The sequence below is a fragment of the Callithrix jacchus genome, chromosome 6 (assembly GCF_049354715.1).
Source record: "Callithrix jacchus isolate 240 chromosome 6, calJac240_pri, whole genome shotgun sequence".
NCBI lineage: Eukaryota > Metazoa > Chordata > Mammalia > Primates > Cebidae > Callithrix > Callithrix jacchus.
In genome coordinates this window covers 44,568,169-44,589,461 of record NC_133507.1, presented here as the reverse complement: position 1 = coordinate 44,589,461, position 21,293 = coordinate 44,568,169, and the positions used below count along the sequence as shown (strand labels likewise).

The 21,293-nt window shown below is 34.0% G+C and overlaps 1 long non-coding RNA gene across 1 annotated transcript in view; it reads right to left on the bottom strand.

Moving 5' to 3' along the window:
• LOC144576790 (uncharacterized) overlaps positions 1 to 19,943 on the bottom strand; it is a 205,607-nt gene extending 185,664 nt beyond the window's left edge. The window contains exon 1 of the long non-coding RNA XR_013519310.1: positions 19,891 to 19,943. This is a non-coding gene — a long non-coding RNA (uncharacterized LOC144576790). The remainder of the gene's footprint in view (positions 1 to 19,890) is intronic.
• Between the last annotated feature and the right edge of the window lie 1,350 nt (positions 19,944 to 21,293).

The following is a 21,293-nucleotide window of genomic DNA, read 5'->3' as shown; positions in this document are numbered from 1 at the left end:
TAAAACGAGAAACCAAGATCAGAGAAAAAAGCGCAAAAAGGAATGAACAAAGTCTCCAAGAAATGTGGGACTATGTGAAAAGACCTAACCTACGTTTGATAGGTGTACCAGAAGGGGACGAAGAGAATGAATCCAAGCTGGAAAATACTCTTCAGGACATCATCCAGGAAAATTTCCCCCACATAGCAAGACAGGCCAACACTCAATTGCAGGAAATACAGAGAACACCACAAAGATATTCCGCAAGAAGGGCAACCCCAAGGCACATAATCGTCAGATTCAACAGGGTTGAAATAAAGGAGAGAATACTAAGGGCAGCCAGAGAGAAAGGTCGGGTCACCCACAAAGGGAAGCCCATCAGACTCACAGCAGATCTCTCGGCAGAAACACTACAAGCCAGAAGAGAGTGGGGGCCAATATTCAACATTCTTAAAGAAAAGAACTTTCAACCCAGAATTTCATATCCAGCCAAACTGAGCTTCAGAAGTGAAAGAAAAATAAAATCCTTTGCGAACAAGCAAGTACTCAGAGATTTTGTCACCACCAGGCCTGCTTTACAAGAGCTCCTAAAAGAGGCACTACACATAGAAAGGATCAACCAGTACCAGCCATTTCAAAATCACACTGAATGCTAAAGAGCATCAACATAATGAAGAATCTACAACAACTAACAGGCAAAACAGCCACTTACCATCAAAATGGCAGTATCAAATTCACACATAACAATATTAACCCTAAATGTAAATGGGCTAAATGCACCAATCAAAAGACACAGACTGGCAAATTGGATAAAAATCCAAAATCCATCAGTGTGCTGTATTCAGGAAACCCATCTCACATGCAAGGATACACAAAGGCTCAAAATAAAGGGATGGAGGAAGATTTACCAAGCTAATGGAAAGCAAAAAAAAAGCAGGAGTTGCAATTCTCATCTCTGATAAAATAGACTTTAAAGCAACAAAGATCAAAAGAGACAAAGAAGGCCATTACATAATGGCAAAAGGATCAATACAACAAGAAGAGCTAACGATCCTAAACATATATGGACCCAATGCAGGAGCACCCAGATACATAAGGCAAGTTCTTAATGACTTACAAAAGGACTTAAACTCCCACACAATAATAGTGGGAGACTTTAACACTCCACTGTCAATACTAGACAGAACAACCAGACAGAAAATCAACAAGGATATCAAGGATATCAAGTTGCTTGAACTCAGACCAGGAGCAAGCAAACCTGATAGACATTTACAGAACTCTCCACCCCAAATCCACAGAATACACATTCTTCTCAGCACCACATCACACCTACTCTAAAATTGACCACATAATTGGAAGTAAAGCACTGCTCAACAAATGCAAAACAACTGAAATTATAACAAACAGCCTCTCAGACTGTAGTGCAATCAAGTTAGAACTCAGAATTCAGAAACCCACCCAGAACCGCACAGCTTCATGGAAACTGAAAAACTGGCTCTTGAATGTTGACTGGGTAAACAATGAAATGAAGGCAGAAATAAAGAAGTTCTTCGAAACCAATGAGAATGAAGACACAACGTGCGAGAACCTCTGGGATACATTTAAAGCAGTCTCTAGAGGAGTATATAGCAATAAGTGCCCATATGAGGAGAATGGAGAGATCCAAAATTGACACCATATCGTCAAAATTGAAAGAGCTAGAGGAGCAAGATCAAAAAAACTCAAAACCCAGCAGAAGACAAGAAATTACTAAGATCAGAGCTGAGCTGAAGGAGATTGAGACACGAAAAACCCTTCAAAAAATCAATAAATCCAAGAGCTGGTTTTTTGGAAAGATTAACAAAATAGACAGACCACTAGCCAGATTGATTAAAAATAAAAGAGAGAACAACCAAATAGATGCAATAAAAAATGATAAAGGGGAAATCACCACAGATTCCACAGAAATTCAAACCATCATCAGAGAATATTACAAACAACTCTATGCACATAAACTAGTAAAGCTGGAAGAAATGGATAAATTCCTGGACTCTTGTGTCCTCCCAAGCCTAAACCAGGAGAAAGCTGAAACTATGAATAGACCAATAAGAAGGTCTGAAGTTGAGGCAGCAATTAAGAGCCTACCACACAAATAAAGCCCTGGTCCAGATGGGTTCACAGCCGAATTCTACCAGACACACAAGGAGGAGCTGGTACCATTCCTTCTGAAACTATTTCAAACAATCCAAAAAGAGGGAATACTTCCCAAATCATTTTATGAGACCAACATCATCCTGATACCAAAACCCGGCAGAGACCCAACGAGAAAAGAAAACTTCAGGCCAATATCCATGATGAACATAGATGCAAAAATCTTCAATAAAATATTGGCAAGCTGATTGCAACAGCAAATCAAACAACTTATCCATCATGATCAAGTAGGATTCATCCCAGGGATGCAAGGCGGTTCAACATACACAAGTCTATAAACGTAATTCACCACATAAACAGAACCAAAAACAAAAACCACATGATTATCTCAATTGACGCAGAGAAGGCATTTGACAAAATTCAACAGCCCTTTATGCTAAAAACCCTCAATAAACTCGGTATCGATGGAACGTATCTCAAAGTAATAAAAGCTATTTATGACAAACCAACAGCCAATATCATACTGAATGGGCAAAAACTGGAAGCATTCCCTTTAAAATCTGGCACTAGACAAGGATGCCCTCTCTCACCACTCCTATTCAATATAGTACTGGAAGTTCTAGCCAGAGCAATCAGGCAAGAAAAAGAAATAAAGGGTATTCAAATAGGAAAGGTGAAAGCCAAATTGTCTCTATTTGCAGACGACATGATAGTATACCTAGAAGACCCCATTGCCTCATCCCAGAAACTCCTGAAACTGCTAAGCAACTTCAGCAAAGTCTCAGGATATAAAATCAATGTGCAAAAATCACAAGCATTTGTCTACACCAATAACAGACTTAAAGAAAGCAAAATCAAGAGCGAACTGCCATTCGCAATTGCTACAAAAAGAATAAAATACCTTGGAATACAACTCACAAGGAACGTAAAGGTCCTCTTCAAGGAGAACTACAAACCACTGCTCAACGAAATCAGAGAGGACACAAACAGATGGAGAAACATTCCATGTTCATGGTTAGGAAGAATTAACATCGTGAAAATGGCTATACTGCCCAAAGTAATTTACAGAATCAACGCTATCCCCATCAAGCTACCATTGACTTTCTTCACAGAACTGGAAAATACCACCATGAACTTCATATGGAACCAAAAGAGAGCCCACATAGCCAAGTCAATTCTAAGCAAAAAGAACACAGCAAGGGGCATCACACTACCGGATTTCAAACTATACTACAAGGCTACAGTAATCAAAACAGCATGGTACTGGTACCAAAACAGAGATATAGACCAATGGAACAAAACAGAGGCACCGGAGGCAACACAATATACATACAACTATACAGTCTTTGATAAACCCGACAAAAACAAGCAATGGGGAAAGGACTCCATGTTTAACAAATGGTGTTGGGAAAACTGGCTAGCCATGTGCAGAAAGCAGAAACTGGACCCCTTCCTGACACCTTACACTAAAATTAACTCCAGATGGATTAAAGACTTAAACATAAGACCTGGCACCATTAAAAACCCTAGAAGGAAATCTAGGCAAAACTATCCAGGACATAGGAGTAGGCAAGGACTTCATGAACAAAACACCAAAAGCATTGGCAACAAAAGCCAAAATAGACAAATGGGACCTAATGAAACTCCACAGCTTCTGCACGGCAAAAGAAACAGTCACTAGAGTGGATCGGCAACCAACAGAATGGGAAAAAATTTTTGCAGCCTACCCATCTGACAAAGGGCTGATATCCAGAATTTACAAAGAACTCAAACAGATTTACAGGTAAAAAACAAACAGCCCATTCAAAAGTGGGCAAAGGATATGAACAGATACTTTACGAAAGAAGACATATATGAGGCCAACAATCATATGAAAAAATGCTCATCGTCACTGGTCATCAGAGAGATGCAAATCAAAACCACATTCAGATACCATCTCACGCCAGTTAGAATGGCGATCATTAAAAAATCTGGAGACAACAAATGCTGGAGAGGATGTGGAGAAAAAGGAACACTTTTACACTGTTGGTGGGAGTGTAAATTAGTTCAACCATTGTTTAAGACAGTGTGGTGATTCCTCAAGCCCTTAGAAATAGAAATTCCATTTGACCCAGCAATCCCATTACTGGGTATATATCCAAAAGACTATAAATTGTTCTACTATAAGGACACATGTACAGGAATGTTCATTGCAGCACTGTTTACAATAGCAAAGACCTGGAATCAACCCAAATGCCCATTGATAATAGACTGGATTGGAAAATTGTGGCACATATACACCATGGAATATTATGCAGCAATCAGAAATGATGAGTTCGTGTCATTTGTAGGGACATGGATGAATCTGGAGAACATCATCCTCAGCAAACTGACACAAGAACAGAAAATGAAACACCGCATATTCTCATTCATAGGTGGGTGATGAAAAATGAGAACACATGGACACAGAAAGGGTAATACTAAACAGTGGGGTCTATTGGGGGGAAAAGGGGAGGGCCAGTGGGAGGGGGAGGTGGGGAGGGATAGCCTGGGGAGAAATGCCAAATGTGGGTGAAGGGGAGAAGAAAAGCAAAGCACACTGCCATGTGTGTACCTACGCAACTGTCTTGCTTGCTCTGCTCATGTACCCCAAAACGTATAATCCAATAAAAAATTAAAAAAAAAAAAAAGAGAAAACAAGAGCAATTAAGCTGCCTATGTACTAGTCAAATAATTGGGAAAGAGTAGCAAGAGGGATATTGTGGTGATGAAATAGTTCTGTGTTTTGATTATGGTAATGATTATGTAAATATATAGGAGATAATATTGTATAGAAGACAGTCAAAACACACACATTTGAGTACATATATATAGTGGAAGGTGAATAAATTCTGGGATTATACTGATTTTAATGTCTGTTTTGATATCAGACTAGATTTATGTAAGAAGTTATTATTGAGGGAAACTGAGTGACAGGTAGCTGAGACTTTTCTGTATTATTTTATAATTTTCTGTGAGCCTATAATTATTGCAAAATAATTTTTAAGAAAGATGAAAATGGAGAATTTGACAAATAAAATTTTACATTAAGACTAATATTTGGAATATACAGATATTTTAAATAGATGGGAATAGAAAGAGAAGAGCTGTGACATAAAAAGTTAGCTTGTGGCCAGGTTTCATAAGGTATTCTATGCAATGCTAAGAATTTTGTATTTTCTGCTGAAATCATAAGTTATTGGTCGGTCTAAGAAACAGAAGCAAATAATCAGGTATAAACCCATCCAAAAAATACTCGATTAGTGATAATGGAATTTCTGCTGTCTTCTTGTGATAAAGAAGCTATAAGGAGATATAAGGTGTAATTTAAAGAATAATTTGTGTTTACAAATGAATCCACATAATGCACTTAATTCAATGCTAACAAATAATAAAGTTTTTCAGGGCTTTTATCTTCAGGGGTTTTTTGTTTTTGTTTTTGTTTTTAATTTTTACTTTGGGCTCTGGTGTACATGTGAACTGCCTGCATTCCACGGGATTGTTGCATAGGTACATACATGCCATGGTGGTTTGCTGTCTCCATCCCCCCTACTCCTTTGCCTACATCAGGCATTTCTCCTGGTGTTAACCCTCCCCATTTTTCCTGCCCCCACCCCGCTGTCCCTCCCCTCCCCTCCCCTCTCCCCCACTCACCTAGCCCTGTGAGTGTTGTTCCCTTCCCTGTGTCAAGTGTTCTCATTGTTTATTACCCACCTATGAGTGAAAACATGTGATGTTTGGTTTTCTGTTCTTGTGTCAGTTTGCTGAGAATGATGGTTTCTAGATTCATCTATGTCTCAACAAAGGGCATGAATTCATTGTTTTTTTATGCCTGTATAGAATTCCACAGTGTAGATGTGCCACATTTTCTTTGTCCAGTCTATCATTGATAGGCATTTGGGTTGGTTCCAGGTCTTTGCTATTGTAAACAGCACCTCAATGAACATATGTGGGCATGTGTCTTTATAATAGAATGATTTATAATTCTTTGGGTATATACCCAGTAATGGGATTGCTGGGTCAAATGGAATTTCAATTTCTAGGTCCTTGAGGAATCGCCACACTGTCTTCCACAATGGGTGAACTAATTTGCACTCCCACCAACAGTGTAAAAGTGTTTCCTTTTCTCCACATCCTCTCCAGCATCTGTTGTCTCCAGATTTTTTAACAATTGCCATTCTAATTGGTGTGAGATGGTATCTCAAAGTGGTTTTGATTTGCATTTCTCTAATGACCAATGATGATGAGCATTTTTTCATTTATTTATTGGCCACATATGTCTTCTTTTGAAAAACATCTGTTTATATCCTTTGCCCATTTTTGAATGAGTTTGTTTGTTTTTTAATTGTAAATCCTCTTTAGTTCTTTGTAGATTCTGAATATTAGCCCTTTGTCAGATGGGTAGATTGCAAAAATTTTTCCCATTCTGTTGGTTGCCAGTTCACTCTAATGATTGTTTCTTTTGCTGTGCAGAAGCTGTTAAGTTTAATTAGATCCCATTTGTTTATTTTGGCTTTTGTTGCCAATGCTTTTGGTGTTTTAGTCATGAAGTCCTTGCATGTGCCTATGTCCTCAATGATGTTGCCTAGGTTCTAGGGTTTTTATGGTGTTAGGTCTTATGTTTAAATCTTTAATCCATCTGGAGTTAATTTTTGTATAAGGTGTAAGGAAAGTGTCCAGTTTCAGCTTTCTGCACATGGGTAGCCAGTTTTCCCAACACCATTTATTAAATATGGAATCCTTTCCCTATTGCTTGTTTTGTCAGATTTGTCAAAGATCAGATGGTTGTAAATGTGTGGTGTTGCTTCTGAAGCCTCTATTCTCTTCCACTTATCTATGTCTCTGTTTTTGTGCCAGTACCATGCTGTTTTAATTACTGTGGCCTTGTAGTATAGTTTGAAGTCAGGTAGCGTGATACCTCCAGCTTTGTTCTTTTTGCTTAGAATTGTCTTGTCTATGTGAGCTCTCTTTTGGTTCCATATAAATATTAAAGTGGTTTTTCCCACTTCTTTTTAATCTTTTTCCATATGAAGATTAAAGTGATTTTTTTTTCCAGTGAAGAAGGCCAATGGTAGCTTGATGGGGATACCACTGAATGTATAAATTACTTTGGGCACCATAGCAATTTTCACAATATTGATTCTTCCAACCATGACATGGAATGTTTTTCCATCTGTTTGTGTGTTCTCTGATTTCCTTGATCAGTGATTTGTAGTTCTCCTGGAAGAGATCTTTTACATCTTTTGTTAATTGTATTCCTAGATATTTTACTCTCTTTGATTAATTGTGAATGGAAGTTCTCTCATAATTTGGCTCTCTGTTTGTCTGTTATTAGTGTATCAGAATGCTTGTGATTTCTGCACATTGATTTTGTATGCTCAGACTTTGCCAAAGTTGCTTATCAGCTTAAGGAGATTTGGGGCTGAGACAATGGGGTCTTCTAAACATAGGATCATGTCATCTGCAAACAGGGACAATTTAACTTATTTTTTTCCTGGTTGAATGCCCTTTTATTTTTTGGTTTTAAGTAGAGTTTATAACACTGAGAGATAGAGGGTTTTTAACAAACAAAATAACAAATGGACATGTGATTGGTATGAGGCATTATCCTGTATATACCATATATGTATTTTTGAGTATCCTCAATACATAGCATTTATACACAGAACCACTGCTGCACAGCACAAGAGTATCTGAAGAGGCTGAATCAGAATAAGGATGTTTAACAGAGTGAAAGTTTTTAGTATATATACTCTATATGAAAACAGATTTATCTTGTGAACTGGCAAGTAGAAGTCAACTCTGCCAAACACTACAATTAAAGCCCCCACTTTGGTGCACAGTTCCACCCCTTCCATCTGCATGCATAACACATTAACAGTATTTAAAGGTAAATGAGGCACTTTGTGGCAACCAAAGCCATCATTATGAACATATTGCTCAAAATTTCTAGAACTAAACATTTAACATAAATTTTGTCTTTGGCAAATGGTACTAACATGTATATTGTATTGTATTGTGTTATATTCTATTATACTGTATTGCATTTTATTGTATTTTTAGAGACAGGGTCTCACTCTTGTCACCCATGCTGGAGTGCAGTAGCATGATCGTACCTCACTGCCTCCTCAAATTTTTGGCCTCAAGTCATTTTCCTGTCACATCCTTCAGAGTAGCTGGGATTACAGACACAAGCTTCCCTGCTGGCTGAATAATCATTCTTAATGTTTTGAATTAAACATTGAAAGCATAATACAGTAATTTCCAAATTACTTGTAAAAAATGTATTAAACTTTGGGTAAAATATTTTTAAAAAATACAGTACGAAGAAGTTCTATCATTTATATATTTATGAGCTGTATTAGTCCATTTTCAAAATGCTAATAAGGACATACCTGAGATTGAGCAATTTACCAAAGAAAGAGGTTTACTGGATTTATAGTTCCACATGGCTGGGGAGGCCTCATATCATGGCAGACGGCAAGAAGGAGTACGTCACATTTTACATGAATGGCAGTAGGCAAAGAAAGAGCTGTGCAGAGAAACTCCCATTTTTAAAAACTGATAGATCTCATGAGACCCATTCACTATCACAAGAGCAGTTCAGGAAAGACCTACACCCATGATTGAATCATCTCCCACTGGGTCCTTCCCACAACACATGGGAATTATGGAAAATATAAGGTGAGATTCTGGTAGGAACACAGAGCCAAAGCATATCATGAGCTGACTGTAAAACTTGATGCTTGAGTATGTATCATTTAAAATTTCTATTTTTCATTGAATGATTTGGTAGAAAACAGGCAGGTAGTAGAGTTACCAAAGACATAGTGTATGAGCGTCAGATCAAACAAGGCTTCGATCAATTCAAATCCAATAAACATTTATTCAGTCCAACATAGTTGGTGATGTGTTTCACATGTATTATTTATCTTAACTCCCATAACAAACATATCATTTAAATGTGTTAAAGTTATAAAAGACATGCTTTTGAAATTAAGTAGATTAAATCTTAAAGGCAAGCAAATGGACATTAGAATTATCTACTTCCCAAACACTTTATGCTCACTCCCCACCAACACACACACACACACACACACACACACACACACGGACTTGCCACTTGAATCAACAGTTATTTTAAAAGCAGAACGTCTAGTCTCTTGTTTATTGCCTTTTCTTGTGTTATTTTGAGCTCTCCTCATTGACCCTGAAATCTTACTATGCACAAGATATACTAAATAAGGTGTCATACAGAAAACTATAAATATTTTACTTCATCTGTATTTAGGAGTTTCAGGTATTAATTTTCAATGTTCTAAATTCAATATTAATTTTCAATATAAAATGCTTACCTCACAGATTGATTTTTATCAACTAGCCTAGCATTAAATGCATTGTGCTTCCATTGTACCTTAAGGTATGTAACTGACTTCTGGGATAAGTAATATAGCTGACAAAATCAAAGCTTCCGTTTTTTAAATTCTTATTTAGTTTTACAGTGTTCATAGGTATGGATAAACATATATTTAAGACTCACTTAAATAAAACAATTAGCCTTGCCTAGAATTTTGCTAGCTTACAAATTTCCTTAATGTGACAAAAGGATTGATTCATAATTTTGGGTTAAAAGATTTTTTTTATAGACAGAAGTAAAGAATACTTTTTGTCACTTAGAACCTTTCTAAGCATGCCACTGTTATATACAAAAAACAAAAAAGAACTTACACATTATAAAAATCTGACAGACTTCCATTAAAAAAAAGTTATGTTTCACTTAGGGCCTAATTGTGCTGTCACTTGTTCTCCTACATGTTCCCTGAGCAGCCATCTAAACTTCCAACAGTTTGGTAATATAGGACTGCTTGAAGATGAGACCAGAAATAAAAATTTGACTTTCCATTACAAACAAAACCAAAATAATAATTTTTTACTACTCTTTCACATCTCTGTCTTCTTTAAGTGTGTGTAATTTAATTATGTATTATTGTTTATTACTACTATTTCACATCTCTATCTTCAAGTATGTGTAATTTAATTATCTATTATTGAACTTGTTACCTAGAAAAAAATTACTGTAACTTTTAGCTTCAAATTATTGATATAAAATGAAGTTTTTACATATAAAAAGATTTATTGACAAATTAACAATTATATAAACCTAAGCATCTTTATGTTTTATCATGTTCTTATAAACTGAGATACAATATACAATTGAATGATAGAATTTTCTAGTTTTTAAATGGCTTTCAAAATATTTTCACACCATTTTAAATTTTGTTTTAGTTTACTAATCTCACAATCCATTCTACTGTTTTATTTCTATTACCACTTTAGGGAAAGCACAATGACACAGAAGGAAATATAGAAATCCTCAAATTAAGAATCTTGGATTTTAGACCCAGTGTTCCGCTAACTGCTTAAAGTGTGACCTCAAGTAAGTTTCTCACTCTCTCTCAGCCTCAGCTCTTTTGTTCATATTAAGCTTTAGTCTAGATAATCTTTATGGTATCTCTACTAATGCAAATATTTCTCTGCTATCAATGTTCTAAATCTGAGATTATCCAGAAATCGAGATTAACATGAATAATGCAAGCAATAAGAGAAAGAAATATTTAAGAAAAAAAATAACATTATGGAACATCTATTATTCACTTTAAAAAATATTGTCATCAGAAGGTTAATATGTAATGTCACTGTAGCCATGATTTTTAAATATATTTCAAACTTAATGATACATTTAATCAAAAGTTTTCCTCCTGGACAATTAGAACCTTCTCATTGCATTTAGATAATTCACTATATGGCAATTCAATTATAAACTGGTTTAGTAGAAATTTTCCTTTGAAACTAATGCTTTCAAATTAATACAAGAGCAAGATAATTATTGACACTAGGTTGAAGAGCAGATACAGCATATTAAACGCAGACAAAGAAGCAAGAATCAATACTGCTGACTCCACATAAAAAAAATAATTAGAGATATATACTTACAAAAGGAATAAACAATGGAGACATGATTATTTATCTTTGATTGATGAGTAAAGTCCTACAGGAACTTTATCAGCAGCTTCATTACTTTCTTTTCCTAAAACTTTCATTTTGTATAAGGAAAACATATAGAGAATCAAATACAAAGAAAGCTGCTGTTTCTGCTTCTCTATGCTTAGGTAATGGTGACCTAAGTAGAAAAATTGGAATGATTCAGCTCAGTAGTCAGTAGCATATTCAGATTTTTATTTAGTCTGGACACCTCTTGACTCCAAAGGGAAGCCACAAGTTCAGGCAAATGGTATATTTTTAAATTGTCTCATGTGTCAAAGAAGTTGAATGAGCAGACTTAAAGTTGAAGGTAGCATGGAAAGATAAGTAGAACCATATGATAAGAATTTTAACAAGTCTGAATTTTAAGCATATTAAATAAATTAAAACCCAAGGTATTTTATATCATCCAAAAAGTAGAAGGCATGTGTTAACTAATTGTCAGGTATATATGTTAATAAATGTATGCATATACTTATAAAAGTAAAGTTATTCTAAACCCTTTAACTCATGTAAGATAAAATATCTTTTTTTTTATTCCGTCAAATACAATTATTGGCAGACTAGAGTTAGGAGACAATTATTAAAGCATCTAGGAGGCTTGCTTCTAAACCCCATCTCATACAAGGGGTAGTGACTTCATATATAAAATAATAGGAGGCTTGCTTCTAAACCCCATCTCATACAACGGATAGTAACTTCATACATAAAATAATAGAAGGCAAAATTTTTGAAGGATCTTAACTTCTTATTTTACTTAAAATTAAATGTCAAAAATGCACATACTAAATTTAGAGAATCAGCATCTCTGCACTAATCATGATTAATGACAAATCCCCTCACTTGATAGTCTTCCCACTGAGTTAGTGAAACGTGGAAGCAAAATATTGATTCCACAGCTGCAAGGGCTTTCCAACCTATGCGGTCATGCTAAAATGCCTTCTGGTCACGGAAATGCAGTTAAAACCACCTATAAGAGGGCAGGTAGAAACCTAACGCTTGGTAAAACACGAGTTACTTCATCCCCATCACCAAAGTCATTCTGTTTATACAATTCTCTTTGATTTATTATGGCACAATTGCCATTTTTATTAATAGAAGCAAGATTTAGATGAATAAAATTTTTTCAGTGTGACAAATGAATAAAAGACAAGGAAGAACATCATTATTGTCTCACCTTTTCATTAAAAAGTCTAAAGAAACCAACTCTGTTTGAGCACCAAAATATATAGGTTTTAATTACAAGGTAACTCTATTTGATATTTTAAACTTCTTACATGTTTTTACTTAGGCCGAATACTGATATCAGCACTTAGAAAGAAATAAGACTGCAATGAGGACAAAACCTGGTACAGGCAAGGAAGTGACAGAGGCCAGGAAAATAAAGTAAATAGCAGGAGTCAGATGCTGAAGAAGGAGATACACTAAAAGGAAAAACAAAAACAAAAACAAAAACATGTATTTATTATTCGAAATATGTCATTTACAATACTGCTTATTTAAATAATTTTTAACTCATGCCTTTCAAGAATATTTAAAAAATTGGGCTTTCAAAACAGTTTGATGATATTAACAACAGACATATTTATAGGAATGAATTAATGTCTGTGACAGTAGCTAACATGTTAGATGATACCAATATGCCATGCAGCATTCTAAGTTTCTTACATGTACAAACATTTAATCACCTCAACAACCCTAGAAAATAGGTGAAATTATTATTTTTGTTCTGAGATCAAAATATTGCTTACAACTGCACTGAAGAAATCAGAATAGGGCCATAGGCATAACCTACGTACCAGCTTTTATATCTACATACTAATCTTTCCTATTTGTTTCTGTAAATGACTCTCTATGCTCCTATGTTAAATCCTTCTTCTGCTTGTAACTAGGACTGGGCTATAATCTATCCATCCTATCAATTCCATAGCCTCCACCTCTCATGCTACCGAATAATTTTCATCTGCATGCCGCTTGCTATTTCTTTTTTGTCTCATCTTTACTCTTATTATTTCAATCAACCATTATTCTATTTATTTTCTCCCCTTTGAAGTAAAACTCAATCAAACTCACAGTATCTAGTCCTTTTATTCATTCCTTCTTAAACCCAAACCATCCACATCTAACCTCTACTCCATTAAAATATTCTTACTAATTGCCAGCAATAGCCTGTATGTTGCTAAATTTAATGATCATTTTATTTGGCCTTTGGGCATCATTTTTCATGGTTGATCACTCTCTCTTCCTTGATAGACAGTCTCACTTGACTTGAATACTCATAAAAACAACATTCAAAAAGACAAAGGAAGGAAAGTTCAGTACAGAACATACCGTTTTTAGACAAAGCAATTTGACTTATGTAAATACAAAGGTATTCAGTGTCATCATTAAAATTCTCAGTGTCTAGGACAACAATATCACTAGGACCCGCTTTACCAAATGTCTCAATCCATTTAGAAGTTATAAATGGAGTTTTTAAAAACTGTGAAATAAACACAATATATTATGTCTTTTTATCTTGGCTTAAATGCTCTTATAACAACAACATCTATTTTGTTGCTTTATTCTTCTGTCCTAAACTGTTTTTGTGTTTTGTTCTTTCTGTAATGACCTTGATTTTTTACTCATTCTCAATTATCAAAATAATTGTTGCAACTAAACATTTAATTGTATTTAAAATGTGATTATATGTTTCTTGAAAAACAAATTGAACACAATGGGATGTGCTGGAAAAATAAAATTATTCATATATATTTCAAGAACTATTTTATTCTAATTTAAAATGTTCATTGCTTACTGAACTTACATATTATTATTAAAGATAAATAAAATAAATTATTTAAAAGTTAATATTTAAATAAAATTTATTTAATAAACCCAGATATTTAAATTCATTTGGGGGAAATTAAATATGTGTTGGTAAACTGTATAAAAATGTTATTCAGTATACAATTAGTTATCAATGTAGAAAATTATTACTAATCTTCACATACCTTCTACCTAGGCCCCCGCATACATGCATAAAGGCAATTTAACTTAATTGATACAAAACATTTCTCAGTCACTATGTGCAAATCCTACATTGCACTATGTGCAATGCTAATTCTTGATTATATCCAGAACTACTTATTGGGTCATGAACAGAAACAAAAACACAAGAAGATTGTATCTACTGTTGAGGAGCAACATTTTGTTTTGCACAAATCTATTGCACTTGTGCTGAAAAGTATTTGACAAGTTAATTTGTCTTCTCAGTTCTACTAATTGAACTGCCCTTCCCTATACCCCTACCAATTGTCTATTTCAATGTCAGCAGAGGCTCAATCCACAAACTATCCCAACAATGAAACCTAGTCATCCTGTTTTCCAAGGATATGAAGTTAGGTATAGAAAGAAGTAATCTGGAAACTGAAGGGTATTAGTCACCAAAGAAAATATTTTAGGATTATGAGTAGTGTTGTTCTAGTTCTGGGTACCTGATCTGAAGAAACAAAGGATTCTGTACATTATTTAATTAATTTGTTCTTGGATGATTGCAAATATGCAACACCCTCTATGGAGGCCAGGACAAAGGACTTTAGTGCCTGATTTATACCACAGTTCTGTGAATTATTATCAGTTATTATTGTATTAAGGTTATTAAATGTGTCATTCACATATGAAGCATGACTATAATAGGCACCACTGATTTATAAACTATAAGTTTTTAAAGATTTCATGAGACTGAGAAGTTAGAGAAAAACAACAAATTGGGATGTGGCCATAAATTCTTAATTAATACCAAACTCTGGTTTTATTAAGAGGAATAATAATCATTTTAGAGAAGGAACTTTTTACTCACACTTTTTGTTTGCTTTTTAAAATATTGCTGGTAAAAAAATTATTTAAAAAGCATTGTAATACACAGTAAAGTATAACTTGGAATAAACTATTTGAGATTTATAGACTAAAATGCACCACAAAAATTGTCAACTTTATATTCATATTGTTCATATTATGAGTTTTTAAAATACTGCATTTACTACTTTAAGTTTTTGATAATATAGACAGTTTTTGATATTGCAGGATTTGGCCTTCTATATTGTAAATCATAGTTTTAATAGATCCCATAACGCATCCTTTAATTCCTTATCTCTCAAAGCAGCTGCATCTTTCGAAGTTCTTAGAATTGAATTGGCATTTGAATCGGAATATAGGCATTTAATTTCTCAGCTATTTCATTATTCTTTGCTCTGCTAGAAACCAAAGTTAAAATGATAAGAAAAGAAACAAGTTAGGAGTCAAATGAAATTTGTTTAAAGAAAGAAAAAATATATATTACCTTATTCATATCGTTTTCTGTCAGAAACCAAAGGAAATGCCTAGCTTGTATTGCTTAATTTTAAACTATAGATCTTCAAAAGACTTATTCAAGTTTGCAATAAACTTAGCATACCTAAGTGAAGTGCCTGTGAAAATTGAGGGAAAATTGTGGGTGAGTGACATACCTGGGTACTAGAGCAGCAGAATGTAATTATAAAGAGTGCAAACCTTTGAAAGGGCCTTTGGCTAATGACAGTCTAGTTCATTTGGAAACATGTAGCCTAATGATTAATCAGAAAGTACTTCACATAAATTTCTACAACATTTATCCTAGATGAAACTGGAGAATCTGGTGGAAAGTGTGTAAAAGCAATAAGATCAGCTATCGGCACTTCTCATGAAAAAAGATCATCAACAATACAAGCAAGTTATCGCAACATAATTGAAGTGAACTTTACACGAAAACAAAGTTGTTTCGGAATGCAGCACTATAGACACCTAGTTTTTCTTCTTGTTAAAGATTTGAACATTCGATCATTTGCTGTTATTAATACTATTTTTACATATTTTTCTTTTTGGCTATGCTTTTATCAAACAGCAATCAATGATATTCATTCATTCTCAACCTTTTTTCTTCTTCTTTATATAAGAGAATATAAACAAGCAAGAATCTTAGAAAAATAGGACTCTAGAATGTTAAATTGGAATTAAATTGAGAGATAATTATGTCCGACATCCTCATTTTGTGTAAGAGAAAAAAAAATTCAGGAGAAGTGATTTGAATATACCACAGCTACTTCCCCAGAATAATTTCAGCAACTCCAATTATTATCATTAGAGACTGAGTTTTAGCTATGAGCAAAATCATAGTGATCAAGAAGGCCTTACAGTTTCTCTCAGCTGGACCAAACTTTAAACAGGCTTCCTTCTTCCAAAAAGCCCCCGACGCCTAGTTTTCTTTCTTTCTTTCTTCTTTCTTTCTTTCTTTCTTTCTTTCTTTCTTTCTTTCTTTCTTTCTTTCTTTCTTTCTTTCTTTCTTTCTTTCTCTTTCTTTCTTTCTTTCTTTCTTTCTTTCTTTCTTTTTCTATTAATAGCATTTACTTTATAAATCTTGTCATTGTAAATTCATTCTTCTGTTCCTTTGAGGTGTAAATCTTTTTAAAAGCTTCTTCCCAGTTTTACAACTCAAGAATGTCTTTCTCAAAGACCTGGGAGGCATTCCTTTGAAACATAATATTAAGGAAGATAGTGCCCCTATCTTTCAGTTCCTATGAGAAAATAGAGGCCTAACTTCTGCAGGGAACTGCCTCCCAAAGGACCTCTACCAAAAAGGGAAAGTTTACTCTTTTTCTGGGCAAAGGCAGTAAGCAAACACAAATGGTCTGTAACTCACCCTCCTGCCTCAGCTTTTAAAAACTCCTAGCCCTTCGTTGTTGTTTTTTTGGTTATTGATACATAATAATTATACATATTTATGGAGTTCATGTGATATTTTGATACATACATATAATGTGTGGTGATCAAATCAGAGTTTTTAGGGTATCTATCACCTCAAATATGCATCTTTTTGTGTGTTGGGAACATTTCAAATTTTCGCTTCTATTTTGAAATACACAATTAATTACTGTTAACTAGAGTAACACTACTGTGCTGTTTAACACTAGAACTTATTTCTTCTATGGGAAGGGAGAGGTGAAGAGAGGTTGATTCATGGACCCTTGTTTAAGCAGAGCTTAGTTCATACTGAGTTCTGCCTCTACCCACTATTTCAATAATAATTCAGTGACTTGAATAAGATCATCTTGCCTAATTAACTTTGGTTTAATTTATTTTTCAATAGCAGCCACATGCTTTTGGTCAAATAACATCAGAACATAGCATGTCTGGAAAAATAAAGTAATATAACTGATGAAATAGTAATGTAAATATGTAGTTTTGAGGGGATGTGAAAGACATTGATAAATTTGGGGGGGTTTTCTTAGATACAAGAGAAGAACAAATATTAAGAATGTCTCAGCATGTCTCTGAAATGGAGCATCATTAAGAATAAACTTAGTCTCTCAATATGCCTGTCAACTTTGCTTTAGACTCTAGCATGAAGGATACTTAAGTTCTACTCTTTTGAAATACCTATTATTTTGAAACGTCTACATTTATGATATAATTCACGTATTTTAACTAAGAAGATGTGATTGAGTAATAATGTTTGCTTTTTCCTGTTGAAAAGAATTCACATTGAGGAAACGCATAGTTTATCAGTGTGGCAAAAGGTATATAGTTGTGATACAGTCATAATATCTAATCACAAGAAACTTCCTGAACCAGGCACTGTCCTTAGTTGACACAAGTATAAATTTCAGTTAGACATTTAGATTTCTCAAAAATGAGTAATATGATCAAAATACAGTTATATTACACACGCACATATACACACACACATTTGGCTTTCATGACTCATCTAGAAAACTTTTCAATATATAAAGATGATAAAGATAAAAAAAGTCATAAGTTAAGCCAGGATTCTGCCATTTTGTGTAGTGATGATGAGAAAACATCAATAATAGGGCAAGAGCTAATTACTAAGTCATGTTAATACCATATTTCATTTCAGTTTGTTTGCAATTTAGAATTATTCTAATTACAAGTCACTCACTTTTCCTTCCTTTCTGATACCAAGAAGGATGGATAAATCTCAGATAAATTCTAGTAAACAATATACTTGCCCGGCATTGTATTTATCTTTCCCCTCAACCTGTCCCCAAACCTCTCCTTAACTCTGGGGAAGATACAGAAAAGAATATAGTAGTTGTATATTTCAAACATTTCTCATTTTTAGTCATTACTCACTCTTGGGAAATTTGCCTCATGTTATATTTGCTTACCAGATTCAGATAGTGTTTGTTTAATTGAATATGTCAAGTCTTTACTAATGTAGTAGCCACATTCTGTGTTTTAATAGGCTAACTTTTAACAAGTACTATTATAGTTGCGAATGGTGTCACCAAATTAATTATAAATCAGTATGATGAACATGGAAATATTGCAAATCTAGCTATCTTTAAACAAAGAAGTATTCAGGCTTCCACTACCTATACATACTGCATTTCTGTCTGTGTTACTTTAATTTCCTCACATCCAAAATTTGGACGGCTGCATAAGGGCTTGGTGACAGCCATGAAATGTACTCTGTTTCTTATAGATGTAGCATCATTATCAAAGAAAATATTTACTTGAAAATTAATATATGTTTATTTATGTTACATGTTAACTAACAATATTCAACTCTTTTCTAGCAAAGCCACATATAAATAATCATAAAGTAATCATACTATTTTTTTGAGACAAATAATAGAGATTGTCAGGTGTATCAATGGAAAACATTCTAGGGATGTTTAGAGATTCTTTTGCTTCTTAGGTCACATTGGAACAAAAAACAACAGAAAAAAAGTTTATTGATGAAAAGCTTGAGGTTCATGGATAGGTAGTAAAATATGGAAGAATGCTACATCTTATTCATATAATTTTCTGATATTTTAATATATGTAAGTAATTAAAACTGAATGAGTATTAACTGAGAACCTTGATGCCCAGTCAATGCTTTTCAGGGAAGAACTCAATTAGTTTATAAAAGATTAAAGTAGCATTAAGAAAATAACTTTATTGTGGTCCAAGAAAGGCTGTGATACCATTATTTTTATACTCTTAGTTACAATATTATCTTTGTGGATATTTCTTCCGGTGTGTTGAAGTTTTCAAAGAAGATTTTATGGTAGTTGTAAAACTTTCCATTATAATATCACTTAAAAACTATTTTAAATAAGAAAATGAAATTTTAAAGTAAAATAATTTTTACTAAATACTTTGTTTTATGAAATATTTATTTTTTAAGCCCATTTTTATTGGATATATTTAAGATGTACAAGATGGTATTTTGATACACATACACATAGTGTAGGCAAATTAACATTCCTATGACATTCAACAGTTACTTTTCTGTAGTAGGATTCCCTGAAATCTACTCTCTTAGCAAGTTTTCAGTATACAATACAACATTATTACCTATATTCCTCATGCTTTACATTAGAGTTCCAGATTTATTCATCCTACATAACTGCAAGTTTGTATCTTTTTCTACTTTTTATCTATTTCCTCCCAGTCTCCACTCTTGGTAAGGCACTGATAATTTCAAATAAATAATCTCATAAGAAAATTATGATTTTTTGTTCTCTAATGAATTGAAATTTTCTTTTGAAATCTAGTATTATTTTTAAGCCCCAAAATAGGACAAAGTAAGTTTTTATACTATATTGCTGAAAACATAGCATGCTAGCCAATGTTAGTTATTATCTCATTTTAGATATGCATATATTTTTGAAAATCCACCTGAAATAGCCATTAATTTTGTGTATGTAAGCTTACCTTAGGCCTGTCTTTCCATGCATAAAAATTTGTTTCAAATTGAGGTAGATGTTATACAAATGAAGACCTTTTGTAATAAATAGGGAAGGACTTTGGCAAAACTATACCCCAATCATGTTGTCTAGGCTTGTGCAATGATTGCCTCAAACTAATCTTCACTCTATTACATGTGAAGAAATTGAGTGAGGCTTAAATCTTAAGAAATACTGGCATTTGGCATTACACAATTCATTAGGGTGCTGTGTTTGTCCTTTGTTTTGTAATCTTAAGGTGGTTGCTGCATTGCTCTCCTGTCATATGTAAATGATATGGAGAGTAAACTGGGGTTTCAAGACATTACTCTGACTTATACACTCACTTTGTTTGCTAATGGAACTCTTTTAAGATACTCTAGCCACTAATTCCAATGTTCCACACAGGACAGTAGGATGGCACCTACAAGTGCTATTATAAAGCATGATATGTGAGTATTGTTAGCTGCTTGCAATGTCAAAAGTCTGAGCTGGGGAATCTAGAGGCAGAGCTGTAACCTCCCAAACACAAAATAGTGCGGTGACCTAAGTACTTCGTATTCTCTGAGACCAGATACAAGAGTCCAGGCTGTCAGGCCATGCTGGAGACCTAAGAGTCCAGATACAAAGGGCTTGACAGATGCTCTCTCTCCAGGACACTTCCCTTTTAAACTCTGGCAAGTTTACTTTCCTATCTGTTTGGTTCTCTCCTATAGGAAACACTTTGGGTGAGAAATCTCAGAGAGATAATGTGAGAGTATAATACATTTGAATATGTTGAAATACATGTTTTTACATTTATATCAAGATTTATGAAAGGTGGTAATTCTGTCCTGTGGCATTCTCTGGGTTTGCTTACGGAGCCCCTTTAACATACACTAGTCGCCAATTACAATCCTCCTCAAAGACGTTAATGGGAAGAGAACTAAATTTTCCAATGAGGAATGAGAAAATTTGTTTTCTGTGACTTATGTGTAGATTCCTAGACATTAGCCTTAATCCAGCACTAAGATACCTTGAAATGCCAAGAGAATCCTTTGGTTTAGATTCTCAATGGGGTCCCCTTTAGGCCTTTATGTGACATAACACTTATGCTCAAGTAGGACTTTGATTATCTATGAGTCAGCTGTAAATTTTATAAAAGCAAAAGCTACTTACATAACACTAATAAAGTAATTTAATTTAATCAGTTAATGAAAATGTTTTCGAGTAACTGGACCAGATGTTAGCTTAACATTTTCACTTTCTAATTTAATTTACATAATTTAAAAAGAATATGAAAATTCTATGACTTGACTTCCACTCCTATAAATTAGGTCCAGTCAATATATTCAGTGTTTAATGACATTTAAAAACTCTGTAGCTTTATTTTCATTAATTTACCATGTATAT